Source organism: Scyliorhinus torazame, chromosome 5, assembly GCF_047496885.1.
Source record: "Scyliorhinus torazame isolate Kashiwa2021f chromosome 5, sScyTor2.1, whole genome shotgun sequence".
In the NCBI taxonomy this organism is placed as follows: domain Eukaryota; kingdom Metazoa; phylum Chordata; class Chondrichthyes; order Carcharhiniformes; family Scyliorhinidae; genus Scyliorhinus; species Scyliorhinus torazame.
In genome coordinates this window covers 72,122,313-72,138,833 of record NC_092711.1, presented here as the reverse complement: position 1 = coordinate 72,138,833, position 16,521 = coordinate 72,122,313, and the positions used below count along the sequence as shown (strand labels likewise).

The window sequence follows — 16,521 nt, the reverse complement described above, 5'->3', positions numbered from 1 at the left end:
CCTGTCCTGCCATTTATCATGTAATCCTTTGCCTTGTTTTCCCTACAGCTTTCTTCCTAACTATCAAGTGTTTAATCATTTTTGTGTCACAGGTAAACTTCTTGTTCATGTTCCCACATTTACTCTCAAATCAATGATGTAACCAGGAGTGAAGGGCCAGTACTGATTCCTTGGAAACCGGCACTGGAAACAGCCCTTTGATTTTCTCTATTCTTTATGGGATGTGAGTGTCACGGGCAAGACCAGCTTGGTTGTCCATTCCTAATTGCCCTTAAACTGAATGGCTTACTACGAAATTTCAGAGTGCAATTCAGAATTAACCACATTCCAGTGAGTTGGCCAGATCAGGTAATGCCGGTGCAGACTCGATGGGCCGAATGGTCTCCTTCTGCACTGTAGATTCTATGATTCATTCTGACCTTGGGTCACTGTCTGTGTGGAGTTTGTACATTCTTTGTGTCTGCGCAGATTTCCTCCGGATGCTCTGGTTTCCTCCGACAGTCCACAGATGTGCAGGTCAGATGGATTGACTGTGTTAAATTGTCACTGGGAGGGGTTGTGGGGATAGGGTGGGGAATTCGCCAAGGTAGGATGCTCTTCCAGAGGGTTGCTGCAGACTCAATGGGACGAATGGCCTCCTTCTGTACTGAGGAGATTCTATGATTCTACATTGGATCCAATGATGTGTTCACTCACACATTGCAGCCTGATTCTTATTATTGGAACAGACACTGTGTTTGTTACTCTCAAAGTGAGTGAATCCTTTGCTGTTTATCCTCTGGGCCCCATCTCCACTATTATTGTCTGATTGTCCCACTGAGACTCTCACTGTTATTATTGGACAATCAGCGAGTCAGCCTGAGCCTGTGGCCGCTCTCACCATCTGGAACCATCACAATGCCAGGTGATTGAGGGCGGCTCCAGACCAATAGGAGGAGGAGGTGCAGGACTGGAGGACCGACCGGGAGCGGCAGGTCCTCCAACCAATCGGAGTGAATGAGGGGCGGGGCTGTGATTGAAGCATGCGCAGTGTGGGTCATGGCGAAGGAGAAGAGCGCCTCCTTAAATCCGAAATTGGTGCGAGGCGTTTAACAATATGGAGGGAGCGAGAGATCTCGGGGGTGGGCAGAAACGTTGTGTAAAGCTGTTGCAAGCTGCAATCTTCGGGAAAAAGTTTCTGGGACCCCATTTGCACCAAGCGGGGCTGCAGCTCCTCATGTTTGGCTCGGGTTAATGGCCGCCAGCTTTGTTTAATGTGGACCCACGGCGAAGAATCACTGAAACGACTACACGATGACATTAATAAGTTCCATCCAACCATCAGACTCACCATGGACTACTCTCCAAAATCAGTTGCATTCTTGGACACACTCGTCTCCATCAAGGACGGTCACCTCAGCACTTCGCTTTACCGCAAACCCACGGATAACCTCATGATGCTCCACTTCTCCAGCTTCCACCCTAAACACATTAAAGAAGCCATCCCCTATGGACAAGCGCTCCGTGTACACAGGATCTGCTCAGACGAGGAGGAGCGTAACAGACATCTACAGACGTTGAAAGATGCCCTCGTACGAACGGGATATGGCACTCGACTCATCGATCGACAGTTCCAACGCGCCACAGCGAAAAACCGGACCGACCTCCTCAGAAGACAAATATGGGACACAACCGACAGAATACCCTTCGTCGTCCAGTACTTCCCCGGAGCGGAGAAACTACGTCATCTTCTTCACAGCCTTCAACACGTCATTGATGACGATGAACATCTTGCCAAGGTCATCCCCACACCCCCACTACTTGCCTTCAAACAACCGCGCAACCTCAAACGAACCATTGTGTGCAGCAAACTACCCAGTCTTCAGAACAGTGACCACGACACCACACAACCCTGTCATGGCAATCTCTGCAAGACGTGCCAGATCATCGACATGGATACCACTATTACACGTGAGAACACCACCCACCAGGTACGCGATACATACTCGTGCGACTCGGCCAACGTTGTCTACCTCATACGTTGCAGGAAAGGATGTCCCGAAGCGTGGTACATTGGCGAGACCATGCAGACGCTGCGACAACGAATGAATGGACATCGCGCAACAATCACCAGGCAGGAATGTTCCCTTCCAGTCGGGGAACACTTCAGCAGTCAAGGGCATTCAGCCTCTGATCTCCGGGTAAGCGTTCTCCAAGGCGGCCTTCAGGACCCGCGACAACGCAGAATCGCCGAGCAGAAACTTATAGCCAAGTTCCGCACACATGAGTGCGGCCTCAACCGGGACCTGGGATTCATGTCACATTACATTCATCCCCCACCATCTGGCCTGCGAACTCCTACCAACTGTCCTGGCTTGATACAATTCACACCGCTTTAACCTGGGGTTACCCCATCTCTGGATCTGTAAAGATTTAATCACCTGCTAATGCTCGCATTCCTAGCATTGTTTGGCATCTTTGAATTTGTGTATATATGTGTTTCTGGAACAGACCTCTTCATTCACCTGAGGAAGGAGCAGCGCTCCGAAAGCTAGTGACATCGAAACAAACCTGTTGGACTTTAACCTGGTGTTGTCAGACTTCGTACGTTGTTTAATGTGCATCAGGGCGCATGCGCATTTGTCTCTTTGTCGGGGGCGATGTTACAATGAGTGGGAGGAGCTTGTTCCCCATTGTTCAGAATGGAGACAACTTGTCCATCAAACTGGATTAGTCTTTGAGTCCCAATGTCTTATTGATGAGGCAAAGTGGTGGCGGAGATGGAAAGAAAAGGAAGACAATCCTGGTCTCTGGATTTCACTGTCTTATTAGTCATCCTGCCCCATGTGTCCAAAGCTCTGCGGCTCTGTTCAGCCACATGAAGACCCAGGTAGAAACTCACAACCATGAGTAGACACCACCCTCAAATCACTGCTGATGACAAGAGGGTCAGTGTGCAGCGGGGGGCATGAGCGGTCATCCTGGACCAGGGAGCAGGAGGGGACAATGTTGTGAATTTCTATCCTGGACTGACCGTGATTAATTTTGGAAACTCCTTTTACAGGGGATTTGTAGGGGAGGATTTACACACAGCAAACTCAAACCAGGAGAAAGTTTGCCTTTCCTGAATTTCATGACTGGACTGACAGTGATGCCTTTGTAAACTTCTTTCACAGGGGCTTAGAAAGGGATTCGAAGACGGGAAACTCAAAACCAATCCTCATATTGAATTCTGACAGCACCATTCGGGTTATCAGGACCTGGAGTTATCGACCTTTGTGTGTAAGCATAGTCAGTTTGCAAAGCATAATTTATATCAAAAATATCCATTTCAATGGTGGGTTTATTACCCAACATGAGTAGCAGCTGAGAATGTGCTCTATCCACATGACAGAAGCTCCTCGCACATGCGCTGTTCGGGCTGTGTGCAGTGCAGGCCCAGTTCAGATTGTCGCTGACGATGCGAGGAGCGGGAAAGAAACAATCGAGCGACTTTCAGGATTGGAGCCGGTGGGTGGCCGGGGAGTGATAGAAGCTGCGGAGTGAGCCGGGAGGCTTCATAAATACCCCGTGGAGGCTTCAACTCCCGAGGAAAATGTTAACGGTCCCGTCTTAAACAGCACCGAACAGAGTGAGAGCTGAGCGGTGACAGGCCCGGGTTACCGGACGCCATCTTTACAGAGGACAATGCGCCGCAGGGAAGTGGCTGGCTTAGCACAGTGGGCTAAGACAGTTGGCTTGTAATGCAGAACAAGACCAGCAGCGTGGGTTCAATGCCCGTTCCAGCCTCTCCGAACACGTGCCGGAATGTGGCGACTAGGGGCTTTTCACAGGAACTTCATTGAAGCTTACTTGTGACAATAAGTGATTATTATTATTATGCGCTGCGAGCCTGCACCAGATGCCAAATCTTCCGGATTGACTGACTGGAGTCTCCAGGATTTTATTTTAATCATTTGTGGGAGTCACTGGCTGGGCCAACATTTATTGCACATCCCTAATTTCCCGAGAACTGAGTGGCTTGCTCGGCCATCTCGGAGGGCATTTAAAGAGTCAACCACATTGCTGTGGTTTGGAATCGTGTCGGCCAGACCAGGTAAGGACGGCAGTTTTCTTTTCTATTCATTCACGGGATGTGGGTGTCGCTGGCTGGGCCAGCATTCACTGCCCAGCACTAATTGCCCTTGAACTGAGGGCATCTCAGACAGCATTTTAAGAGACAACCAGCTGACTGTGGATCTGGAATCACACGTAGGCCAGACCAGGTAAGGATAGAAGATTTCCTTCACTGAAGGACAGGAGTGAACCAGATGGGTCTTTGCAACAATCGACAATCGTTTCATGGTCATCAGTAAACTTTCAATGAATTAAAATTTTACCTTCTGCCTTGGTGAGATTCATGTCTGGGTGTCTGGAAAATCATTGGGACAGTCAAAAATATTTTTGTGACTCTGGAACATGATTAGGACAGTAAAAATATTAATTTTGGGTCTCTGGAAAATCATTCGGACAGTAAAAAAGATTTTTGAACATTTCTCTTCAGTGGATATAAAAATATTGAAAATGGGATGAAGGTTGATTGACTTACAGTCAATCACTGTCCTTTTTAAAAATAAATTAAGAGTGCCCAATTCATTTTTTCCAATTAAGGGGCAATTTAGCGTGGCCAATCCACCTACCCTGCACATCTTTGGGTTGTGGGGGTGAAACCCACGCAAACACGGGGAGAATGTGCCAACTCCACACAGACAGTGACCGAGAGCCGGGATCGAACCTGTGATCTCGGTGCCGTGAGACAGCAGTGCTAACCACTGCACCACCATGCTGCCCTAGTCAAACACTGTCCTGTAAGGTAATGAGTCCTTTTGCTTCCCAATTGGCCGAGGAAGGCAGAGTGTCACAAGGATGGATGTGTTGACCGATTAATGGCTGGAGGATGGGGGGGCAGGTCATGTAATTAAACCTCCAGGAATACATTTAATCAAAGTTGGTGAGGAGAGAATGTTGTGAATTTCGATCCTAAACTGACAGTGAGGTTTCTGTAAATTTACAGGATACTGGAAGTGGAGGTTTAACAGACGGGAAACACAAACCAAACGTTACATCGCGATCTGACAGAATCACTCGATTCATTAGTACCTGAATATCAGCAGCATCTGGGTGTGGAAGGTAAAAGGTGTGTCTGTTCTGTCTGTGAGTGAAGATTTCAGGTCTCAGTGTGACTGGGAAAGCCCCGAGATTCACAAACCCTGGTTAGACCAAACCTGGAGAATTGTGTTCAGTTCTGGACAACAAACCTGAGGAAGGATAGAGTGGCCTCGGAGGGAGTGTAGCACAGATTTACCCGAGTGATATCTGAACCCCCCGGGGTTAAATTACAAGGCGAGATTAGACAAAAAATTCAGTCAGCTGGCAGCACGTCAGTGGTTAGCACTGCTGCCTCACAGGGCCGAGCCCGGCTCTGGGTCACTGTCCGTGTGGAATTTGCAGATTCTCCCCATGTTTGCGTCGGTTTCGCCCTCACAACCTGAAGATGTGCAGGCTAGGTGGATTGACCACGCCAAATTGCCCCTTAATTGGAAAAAATGAATTGGGTACTCTAAATTTACTTTAAAAAATAAAAAAAAGGGCAGAGAAGGGCATTCGGTCCATTGAGTCCATGCTAGCTCTCTAGTCGGCACGGTGGTTAGCACTGTTGCTTCACAGCGCCAGGGACCCGGGTTTGATTCCCGGCTTGGGTCACTGTCTGCACGTTCTCCTCGTGTCTGTTGTGGGTTTCCTCCGGGTGCTCCGATTTCCTCCCACAAGCCCCGAAAGACGTGCTTGTTAGGTGAATTGGACATTCTGAATTCTCAGTGCACCCGAACAGGAGCCGGAGTGTGACGAGATGGGGATTTTCACAGTAATTTCATTGCAGTGTTAATGTAAGCCTACTTGTGACACCAATAAATATTATTATTATTATCTGGAGCAATCCAGTCAGAGTCATTCTCCTGCTCTGTCTCTGTATCCTCACAGCTTTATTTCTCTCAGGTTTCTATCCAATTAAAAAAAAAAATCATTCATTGTGTCTATTTCCAAACTCCGTCATCGGCAGAAAGTTTAAGGTCATTGCCACTGGCTGTGTAAAAACATTCTTCCTCATACCTCCTGGACCATTTACATGCAGAGATACGGAGCAACGTAGAAAATAGGAGCAGGAGGAGACCATTTGGCCCTTCGAGCCTGCCCCACCATTCATTACGACCAGAGCTGATTAGGCTCAATAGCCTAATCCTGCTTTCCCCCCATATCCTTTGGTCCCCTTCACCCTCAGTGCTGTATCTAACTACTTCTTGAAAACATGCAATGTTTTGGCCTTAATTAGTTCCTGTGGCGACGAATTCCACAGGCTCACCACTCTCTGGGTGAAGACATTTCTCCTCATCTCTATCCAAAATGGTCTACCCCGTATCCTCAGACTGTGACCCCTATTTCTGGACACACGCACTATTGGGAACATCCTTACTGAATCTACTCTCTCGCCCTGTTTTTTTTAACATAAATTTAGAGAGCCCAATTCATTTTTTGCAATTAAGGGGCAATTTTAGCGTGGCCAATCTACCTACCCTGCACATCTTTGATAGATCATAGAATTTACAGTGCAGAAGGAGGCCATTTGGCCCATCAAGTCTGCACCGGCTCTTGGAAAAAGCACCCTACCCAAGATCAACACCTCCACCCTATCCCCATAACCCAACCCAACACTAAGGGCAATTTTGGACACCAAGGGCAATTTATCATGGCCAATCCACCTAACCTGCACATCTTTGGACTGTGGGAGGAAACCAGAGCACCCGGAGGAAACCCACGCACACACGGGGAGGATGTGCTGACTCCACACAGACAGTGACGCAAGCCGGAATCGAACCTGGGACCCTGGAGCTGTGAAGCAATTGTGCTATCCACAATGCTACCGTGCTGCCATTAATTTGGATTTGTGGGTGTGTGCAAACTCCACACAGACAGTGACCCGGGGCCGGGATCGAACCCGGGTCCTTGGCGACATGAGGCAGCTGTGCTAAGCACTGTGCCACCCCCAGTCTTGCAACCCTCAAGAGAAAACAAAATCCTTATCCCCATCTGAAATGGGTGACCCCTCACTTTGCAACAGTGACCCCCTTGTTCCAGATTCTCCCACAAGAGGAAACATCCTCTCCACATCCACCCTGTCAAAACCCCTCAGGATCTTGTATTGTTCAATCCAGGTTTTACCCAAAGCTTTAAATCTGTGTCCCGACTGCTTGTACGATCAGTGAATGGAAACAGAGTTTCTTTGTCCACCCGATGGAAATCTGGCATAATCTTGTGTCCCTGAATCAAATCTCCCCTCAACCTCCTTTGCTGGAACCATTCTGGTAAATCTCCTCTGCACCTTCTCCAAGAACCTTCACATTCTTCCTGAAGAGTGGTGACCAGAGTTTTATAAAGATTCATAGAATAGAATTAGAACCATAGAATTCCTGCAGAGCAGAAGGAGGCCATTCGGCCCATCGAGTCTGCAGTGATTCTCTGAAAGGGCACCCTGCCTAGGCCCACACACCTACCCTGTCCCTGTAACCCCATAGCCCCACCTAACCTGCACATTCCTGGACACTAAGGGGCAATTTATCAAGGCCAGTCCACCTAAGGTGCCCTTCTTTGGACTGTTGGAGGAAACCTGAGCACCGGGTGGAAACCCACGCAGACACTGGGAGAAAGTGCAAACTCCACACAGACAGTCGCCAAGGCCGGAATTGAACCCGGGTCCCTGGCGCTGTGAGGCAGCAGTGCTAACCACTGTGCCACCAGAAGTATAGTTTTGGTATCAATGTTACTGTTTATGAAGCTCAAGATCGAAGTTGCTTTGCCAACTACTCTCTTAGTATGTCTTGTAGATGTACAAAATCCCTCTTCACCTCTTTCTCTCTCCTCCCAAAGAGGACAGTTGGGTTTTTATGACAATCCAGCAGTTTTCACGGTCACTTTTTCCCCACAAATGACCAGATTCATTCAGCTCAATTTCACAATCTGCCTTTGTGTTTTTGTGGGTTCTCTCTCACTCCCTATTTTCTGTTTTCAATCAGTTTTACAAGGTGTTCGAAGGGGAGGCTTCAAAGTCCGGAAACGCAAACCAAGCGTCACATCAGGATCTGACAGAGTCCTCAATTTATCGTTGCTGAATATCATTGATCATGGACGAAAAAAGCATTGGTCACAGTGGGGAGAAACCGTACACGTGTTGTGTGTGTGGACGAGGATTCAGTCGATCATCAGACCTCACGAGACACAAATGCAGTCACACTGAGGAGAAACCGTGGAAATGTGCGGACTGTGGGAAAGGATTCACTTCCCCATCCCAGCTGGAAACTCATCGACGCAGTCACAGTGAGGAGAGACCATTCACCTGCTCCAAGTGTGGGAAGGCATTTACTCAGTCATCCAACCTGCTGAAGCACCAGCGAATGCACACTGGGGAGAGGCCATTCACCTGCTCCCTCTGTGGGAAGGGATTCACTCAGTCATCCCACCTGCTGAGACACCAACGAGGCCACAAGTAACCACAGTGATTGGATTTTACTGTTCCTCACATTCAGGACTGAACCATGTTCATTTGGGTCTCTTTCTGCTGATAACAAACTCCAGCCCATTTACAGGGGCTAATATATTTGCTAAAAGTCAAATAAATTAGATTTGTGTTAAATACGCAGTCTTGAAACATTTCAATATCTTTGACACAAGTTAGTTCCTTTTGAAGTACTCTCGCTCTCCCCTGTCTCTTCCATCCTCACCTCCAACAAGAAGTGTGAGGAGCTTGTGGAGCTTCTTTGTGACAGAGATTGAGTAAATCCGATCAGCTGCCTCTGCTGCTTCCCTCCCTTCCACGAGCCCACCGGACCAAACTGTCTCTAAATTTCATCCTTTCCCGAGCTTGAACCCACATCTTTCTCTAGTTTCTCTCCCATCTCCCCTCATGCCCTCTCAGAGCTCATCTTGTTGGTTAACTAACAGAAAGCAGAGAGTGGGAATAAATGGGTGTTTCTCTGGTTGGCAACCTGTAACTAGTGGGGTCCCTCAAGGATCAGTGTTGGGCCCGCAGTTGTTCACAATTTACATAGATGATTTGGAGTTGGGGACCAAGGGCAATGTGTCAAAGTTTGCAGACGACACTAAGATGAGTGGTAAAGCAAAAAGGGCAGAGGATACCGGAAGTCTGCAGAAGGATTTCGATAGGTTAGGTGAATGGGCTAGGGTCTGGCAGATGGAATTCAATGTTGCCAAGTGTGAGGCTATCCATTTTGGGAGGAATAACAGAAGAATGGATTATTATTTAAACGGTAAGATGTTAAAACATGCTGCTGTGCAGAGGGACCTGGGTGTGCTGGTGCACGAGTCGCAAAAAGTTGGTGTGCAGGTGCAACAGGTGATTAAGAAGGCTAATCGAGTTTTGTCTTTCATTGCTAGAGGGATGGAGTTCAAGACTAGTGAGGTTATGCTGCAATTGTATAAGGTGTTGGTGAGGCCACATCTGGAGTATTGTGTTCAGTTTTGGTCTCCTTACCTGAGAAAGGACATATTGGCACTGGAGGGATTGCAGAGGAGATTCACTAGGTTGATCCCAGAGTTGAGGGGATTAGATTATGACGAGAGGTTGAGTAGACTGGGACTGTACTCATTGGAGTTTAGAAGGATGCAGGGGGATCTTATTGAGACATATAAAATTCTGAAGGGAATAGATAGGATAGATGCGGGCAGGTTGTTTCCTCTGGTCGGGGAAAGCAGAACTAGGGGGCATAGCCTCAAACTAAGGGGAGGTAGATTTAGGTCGGAGTGTAGAAGGAACTTCTTCACCCAAAGGGTTGTGAATCTCTGGAATTCCTTGCCCAGTGAAGCAGTTGAGGCTCCTTCTTTAAACATTTTAAAGAAAAAGATAGATGCCTTTCTAAAGAATAAAGGGATTCGGGGATATGGTGTATGGGCCGGAGAGTGGAGCTGAGTCCACAAAGATCAGCCATGATCTCATTAAATGGCGGAGCAGGCTCGAGGGGCCAGATGGCCTACTCCTGTTCCTAATTCTTATGTTCTTCTGTTGTCCATGAGACCCAGCTCCTGCTCCATCGACGCTATTCCCACTGAGCTACTGATCAGCCAACTACCCTGTGTCCATGGATATTGTCAACATTTCTCTCTCTTCAGCTACTGTCCCTCTGTCCTTCAAATCTGCCATCATCACCCCCTCAATAAAACAAACCCTTGACCCTGCCATCCTTACAAATTACTGCCCCATCTTCAACCTCCCTCTCCTCTCCAAACTCTTTGAACATGTTGTCACCTCCCAAATCCTTGCCCATCTTTCCCAGAACTCCCATGTTTGAATCCCTTCAATCGGGTCTCTGCCCTGTCACAGTGAAATACAAGAGACAGAATCTTACCCGGAGAGAAGACAGACAATCCGGGAGCTTGGATCCAACACGGATATGTTCATCAGACCAGAAGATAAGGGTATCAGCACAATCATTATCGAGAGACAACAATACCTGCTGGAGACAGACAGACAAGTAAACAACACGAATCACAACACCAAGCTACCTTGACCCATATGCCCGAGACAGGAAGGAGAATTGGAGACAGACTAGAAGAACTCAGACCCCAGACACATTAACCAAAAACAGATGGGAATATCTGAGGGGACAACGGGCAGAACGAAGGAAGTTCTACATGTTCCCTAAAATACACAAACACCCAAACACATGGACAGTACCAGGGAAATACCCCCAGACAGACCCATCAGACTGTGAGAGCGAAAATCCTACAAAGTAGCTGAAACATCAACACACTGCTCCGAGTAGTTGATGGTACAGTGGTTCAATAAATATAATTAGTGGATTAAAAATGTGTATAATGTAGATTGAAAACAGTAAATGCGACATTAACCCAGCGGGTCTGACAGCATCAGAGAATCCCTACAGTGCAGAAGGAGGCCATTCAGCCCATCGGGTTTGCACCTACCCCACAAAAGAGCACCGCACCCAGGTGCACTTCCCTTCCCCTAGCCCCGTAAACCCATCTCATCTTTGGACACTAAGGGGCAATTTAGCATAGTCAATCCACCAAACCTGCACATGGGAGAAAACTGGAGCACCCGGAGGGAACCCCCACAGACACGGGGCGAATGCACAAACTCCACACAGTCATCCGAGGCCGGAATTCAACACTGGTCACTGACGCTGTGAGGCAGCAGTGGTACCGACTGTGCCACATGTGGCGAGAGAAACAGGGTTAACGTTTGTTGTTGCTTTTTGTAACAGTTCTGTAGAACGGGCAATGGAATTTTTTTTTAAAGTTCGCTGAAGTGGAAACAAAGTGTTTTACTCCGAGGTTTGACTCAGGAAGACATTTCAATCGTAAACTCAGTCGTAATTCACACACAGCCCGCAGTCTGATTGGCTGGAGGACCGAGTCCATCCGGTCCTCAAATCTTCCCATTGGTCAACACCTCTCAGGCAAGAAATGAGGTTGTGGAACCCGCGGCCAATGGGAAGAACTCAGAATGATGCAGATTCTCAGTCAATGAGGGAGATCCTGACTCAGCCCCGCCCCTCATTCACTGCGATTGGTTGGAGGACCAGCCGCTCCCACTCGGTCCGCCAGTCCCGAGCCCTCGCATTATTGGTCCGGAGCAGCCGTCAATCACTCCCCGGGCATTGTGAGCTGGAGCAAACCCTTCACAATCATTATGTGGAGACGCCACCGTTGGACTGGGGTGAGCGCAGTAAGAAGTCTTACACCAGGTTAAAGTACAAAACGCAACCTGGGAACAGGCCCAGGTTAACGGGCACCATCCTGCTTCAGACACTGGAGGATGGTTCACATCAGAGGATGGGGGAGGAGGACAAGAAATAAGAGTGTTCACTTTGCACTCAAATCAATGAGGACTCTGATCTCTGGCAAGGAAGGAAACCCTGGCAGGTGGGTGGGGAGGATTTACAAACACCCGCTGGAGGCCCCAATCCCCCAAAAAGACCCATTGGTTTTATTGTCAGTCTGCAGACAGGAGCTGGAGAACTGAACCCAGGCAGAGGAGAGGGAGGGAGAAAACTGCCAGTGGAGGAAAGAAATGGTGAGATGGATTTGGATTTCAGCACAGGGAGAGTGTGTGGGACTGGGATTTACAGCTTTGGGGGAACAAGAATTGAACAAACATTCCAGCGAAACTAGAATTGACTTTTCTAAATGTCTATTTTGTACTGACAGCGATGGATTTTGTAAACTCCTTTTACAGGGGATTAAAAGGGGAGAATTCAAAGACTGGAAACTCAACCAAATATTACAACAGCATTTGGCGGAGTTAATGGCTTCATGAGTAGCTGTTAATCAACGGCCATTGAATGTGAAGGAGAAATGTTCTATGTTCTATTTGAGAAATGTTTGTCTGTTCTATCTGTGGGAGAACAGTACGAACAGCAATGTGATTGGGAAAGCACAGAGACACAGGCACATCTGAGTTCCAGAACACTGACTGCGCAAAGTGCTTGAACCAAATACACAGCCTGCACCATTCGTGTGGAGGAGGAAACATCCATGTATTCTGTATGGACAAGGCTTCAACTGGGTGTCCGAACTGGAGAGATACAAGGACATCTGGATGATGAAGACATGGAAATGTGGGGACTGTGGGAAGGGATTCAATTATCGATGCCTGCTGGAAACCCACCGCGTATTCACACAGGAGAGAGACCATTCACCTGCTCTGAGTGTGGGAAAGGATTTACTCAATCAGCTGGCCTCATGTTACACCAGCGATATCATGCTGAGAAGAGGCTGTTCGCCTGTTCGGTGTGTGGGAAGGGATTTACTCAGTCAGCTAGACTCATGTTACACCAACACATTTACTCAGTCCTCAGATATCCATATCCTGTGGAAAGTGGTTCACGTCTTTATCTAATCTCAGTGTACACAATCGTGTTCACACCGGGAGACCGTTTACCTGCTCAGTGTGCAGGAAGGGATTCACTCAATCATCCAGTCTGCTCAGACACCAGTGAAGTTACACTTTGGAGAAGCTATTCAGCTGTAGTTTCATTGGAAAGACACTCAGGAAATCATCCACCTTCAGTGCACACCAACAAATTCACAAAGGGCCGAGACCGACCATCGACGCTGTGGGAAGGGATTCACTCAGTCACAATATGAGCTGCGACATCAGCAAGTTGACCAGTGAGTTCAGGGATTGGATTTTACTGTTTATGCTGCTGTTAATCACATCCAGCATTGATGGTCTGACCATATCTGGTTTGATTCTGCTGATGTGAACAAACCATAGAACTGGCTGCAGTTTAATATTTTAAGATGTCACTAATTTTCAAGGCTGCGATGTCCCATTTTCAAAGCACACCGTCTGATATTCTCCTTCATTTAAGAACTCTTTAACAGGATCATCCTAAACGACGTTTGATACAAAATCTACAATTCAGAGTTTGAAAGGTTCCACTGATTAACATCTCCAATTAGAAAGTGCTGATTAATCATTGCTGACAATTGTTACTCACACATTCCTCACAGTAACATGTCCATTGTGAAATTACATTATCAAGGAGCATTAAACTAAACTGAAATATTTCACAGGCACATCAATAAAAACTTCATCAATCAACATTGATATTGATGAAACTTGGAAGTCACTGTGTTCAATGATTTCTGACACAGCAGCAGCAGCCAGGGTTAGGGGATAGAGCGGGGGAGTGGGCCGAGGTTGAGTGCTCTTTCAGAGGGTCGCTGCAGACTCGATGGGCCAAATGGCCTCCTTCTGCACTGTAACGATCCTACAGGATTCGAAGGTAAAGGTGGAACCCACAACACAGATTGGTTTGAGAGCCCCTCAGCAGAGATGACATCTGTCATTGAAGCAAAAAGCAAAGCCGACCTGATGTACAACATAAACCCAACACCGAGAACAAGGCATCACTTGAAAGTAGTCAAGACAGTTGTGTAAAACATGGAGAGATTGTGCAAATAAACACTGGATCAGCCAACGTCAATAACTCCAAACGGCCTGTGATAATGGACATCTCGGGCTGCACAGTGGCTCAGTGGTTAGCAATGCCGCCTATGGCGCTGAGGACCCGGGTTCGATCCCGGCCCCAGGTCACTGTCTGCGTGGAGTTTACACATTCTCCATGACTGCATGGGTCTCACACCCACAACCCAAAGATGTGCTGGTTAGGTGGATTGGCTATGCTAAATTGCCCCTTTAATTGGAAAAAAATAAGTGGTTACTCTAAATTTATATTAAAAAGATAACAGAAATCTCTGTGTGCTGGGAAGAAGAGGGCTCTGGGTCTGACCATCACCAAAGTTGTTCCCTGAAATCTCAGAGAGTGACATCCTGACAGATGTAAACAGATGTCCCGCTGGGTTGAACATGACTGACAGCTGTGCTCCGTCAGACGGACATCTCCCAGTCGCTGTCTGACTCTCCTGCAGCTTCCTGTCATGGTTGAGCTGGAAAAGGCCATTGATTGCTGAGCAAGCAGAAAGGTGCCCGGCAAGGATGGAATTCCAGCTGAACTCCTCAAACACAAAATCCCATCGACTGTCACACCTTCATGACCTCCTCTGTTGGGAAGTCGGAACAATTCCATGTGTATGATGCTAAAATCATCATAACCTATAAAAACAGCAGTGACAGAGGAGATTGCAACAACTACAGGGATGTCTCACTCCTTAGCATCACTGGGAAGACCTTCATGAGGGTCAAGTTTACAAGATTCATCTACTTGCAGACTGAGTGTGTCCAGAAGCACAGTGCGGTTTCTGTGCTGACATGTTTACAGTGAACATGATCTTCTCCACACACCAGCTACAAGAGAAGTGAACAATTGAGATTTTATCTAAGGAGTCTGTGCTGAGAAAAGTAACATCATAATTACTGTAAGAAGTCTTACAACACCAGGTTAAAGTCCAACAGGTTTGTTTCAAACACTAGTTTTCGGAGCACTGCTCCTTCCTTCTTCCTGAGGAAGGAGCTGCGCTCCGAAAGCTAGTGTTTGAAACAAACCTGTTGGACTTTAACCTGATGTTGTAAGACTTCTTATCATAATTACTGAGTGAAAGTAAATCTTTAAGTATGAATTGCAATTTATTTGTACAATTGTAAAAGGCAGAGAAAAGTTGGATTCTCTTAAGTTAAACTTCAGCCTTATCGTTGTGCATTGGGTTTCACAATCATTTGGAAGCTCCACCCTCTTTAAGTCTTTTTGGTCTAAGAAGGTTGAAGCTTTGGTTACCTGTGAAAGCTGATTGTTTTACTTTTATTTTTCTTTAGTTTTATTTGAGTCATTTGGAAAAGTGCCTGAAGAAAGAGGAGAAAACACATTTGGGCAAAGCAGAACAAGTTGCCAAAAGAATTGAGAAAACAAAGTTTAAAATGGTGTTACGTAAAGTCAACACAGTTGTGCACATTTGAGCACGTTTGTTCCAACACCCTTGAGAGCAGAGAAGTTAACCCTTTCCACTGACAGCACAGTGGCGATTTGAACCAAAGAATTTGCCTTTTAAAGATTTGGCTTCATCCCATTTGGTATCTTTCAAGACAAAATATTTAAGAATGGAAAATATCGGAGTTATCTGCAAACTGATTGCAAGTTCCTGTCATTCTGTCTCTGAATATATTATGTGAATATTAAATTGGACAGAGAAGTTCCTCAGTTGTTCCTTTATAGTCTGTGTTGTTCTGAATGATGACAGTATTAACCTTCTCCCTCACCTGTCCTAACCCTTCTCCCCAATCACCAACTGAAACCAGGGACTTTTTGTTCCCATGGTGACATTCCCTCCATAGAATTTACAGTGCAGAAGGTGGCCATTCGACCCATCGAGTCAGCACTGCCCTTAGAAAGAGCACCCTACCTAAGCACACATCTCCACCCTATCCCGTAACCCTACCCAGCCTTTTTGTTTTGGACACTAAGGGTATTTATCATGGCCAATCAACCTAACCTGCACATCTTTGGATTGTGGGAGGAAACCGGAGCACCCGGAGGAAATCCACGCAGACACTGGTAGAATGTGCAGACTCCGCACAGACAGTAATGCAAGTACGGCCTAGTTATTCCTTTAAATCAGCCCCTGAATTGTTTGTGGATTGTTCCATCTTGTTGCCACATTTCAGTAACAAATGTTGAAATGTTTGCTCCACACATACAATCCACTTCACAAATTACTTCCCTGCCTGCATTTGAGTCATACGTTCAATCTCACCATCCAACACATTCATACAGATTGTAAATGGTTGAGAGCCCAGCACTGATCCTGGTGACATTCCACTTGTCCCATCTTACCCACCCAGAAATGACCCATTTATACCTACTGGCTGCTTCCTGTTAGCTAACCAATCCTCTATCCATGCTGATGTGTTGCCCCCACACCCTGAGCTCTTATTTTGTGCAATAACCTTTGATGTGGCACCTTGGGAAATATCTTCTGGAAATTCAGATAAAGCACATCTACAGGTTCCCCTTTATT

At 46.9% G+C, this 16,521-nt stretch overlaps 1 protein-coding gene and 1 long non-coding RNA gene across 9 annotated transcripts in view; one reads left to right on the top strand and one right to left on the bottom strand.

Annotated features, from left to right (window-relative positions):
- Positions 1-16,521, bottom strand: part of LOC140418390 (uncharacterized) — a 55,752-nt gene that overhangs the window by 14,195 nt on the left and 25,036 nt on the right. For 3 of the 7 annotated variants that reach the window (XR_011944990.1, XM_072501865.1, XM_072501866.1), the window contains one exon: positions 10,431-10,538. The exons of 1 other annotated variant lie outside the window; for it this stretch is intronic. The gene's annotated coding sequence lies outside the window, so the exon portion shown is untranslated. The remainder of the gene's footprint in view (positions 1-10,430; positions 10,539-16,521) is intronic. 3 more of the 7 variants (XM_072501867.1, XM_072501869.1, XM_072501868.1) reach the window with 1 other exon arrangement.
- Positions 1,036-15,716, top strand: LOC140418400 (uncharacterized). Of its 2 annotated transcripts, none has more exons than XR_011945005.1 (3): positions 1,036-1,077; positions 5,033-5,148; positions 15,323-15,716. It is a non-coding gene; the product is annotated as an uncharacterized lncRNA (long non-coding RNA). The 2 variants fall into 2 exon arrangements; XR_011945004.1 differs by lacking the exon at positions 1,036-1,077 and adding an exon at positions 2,182-4,075.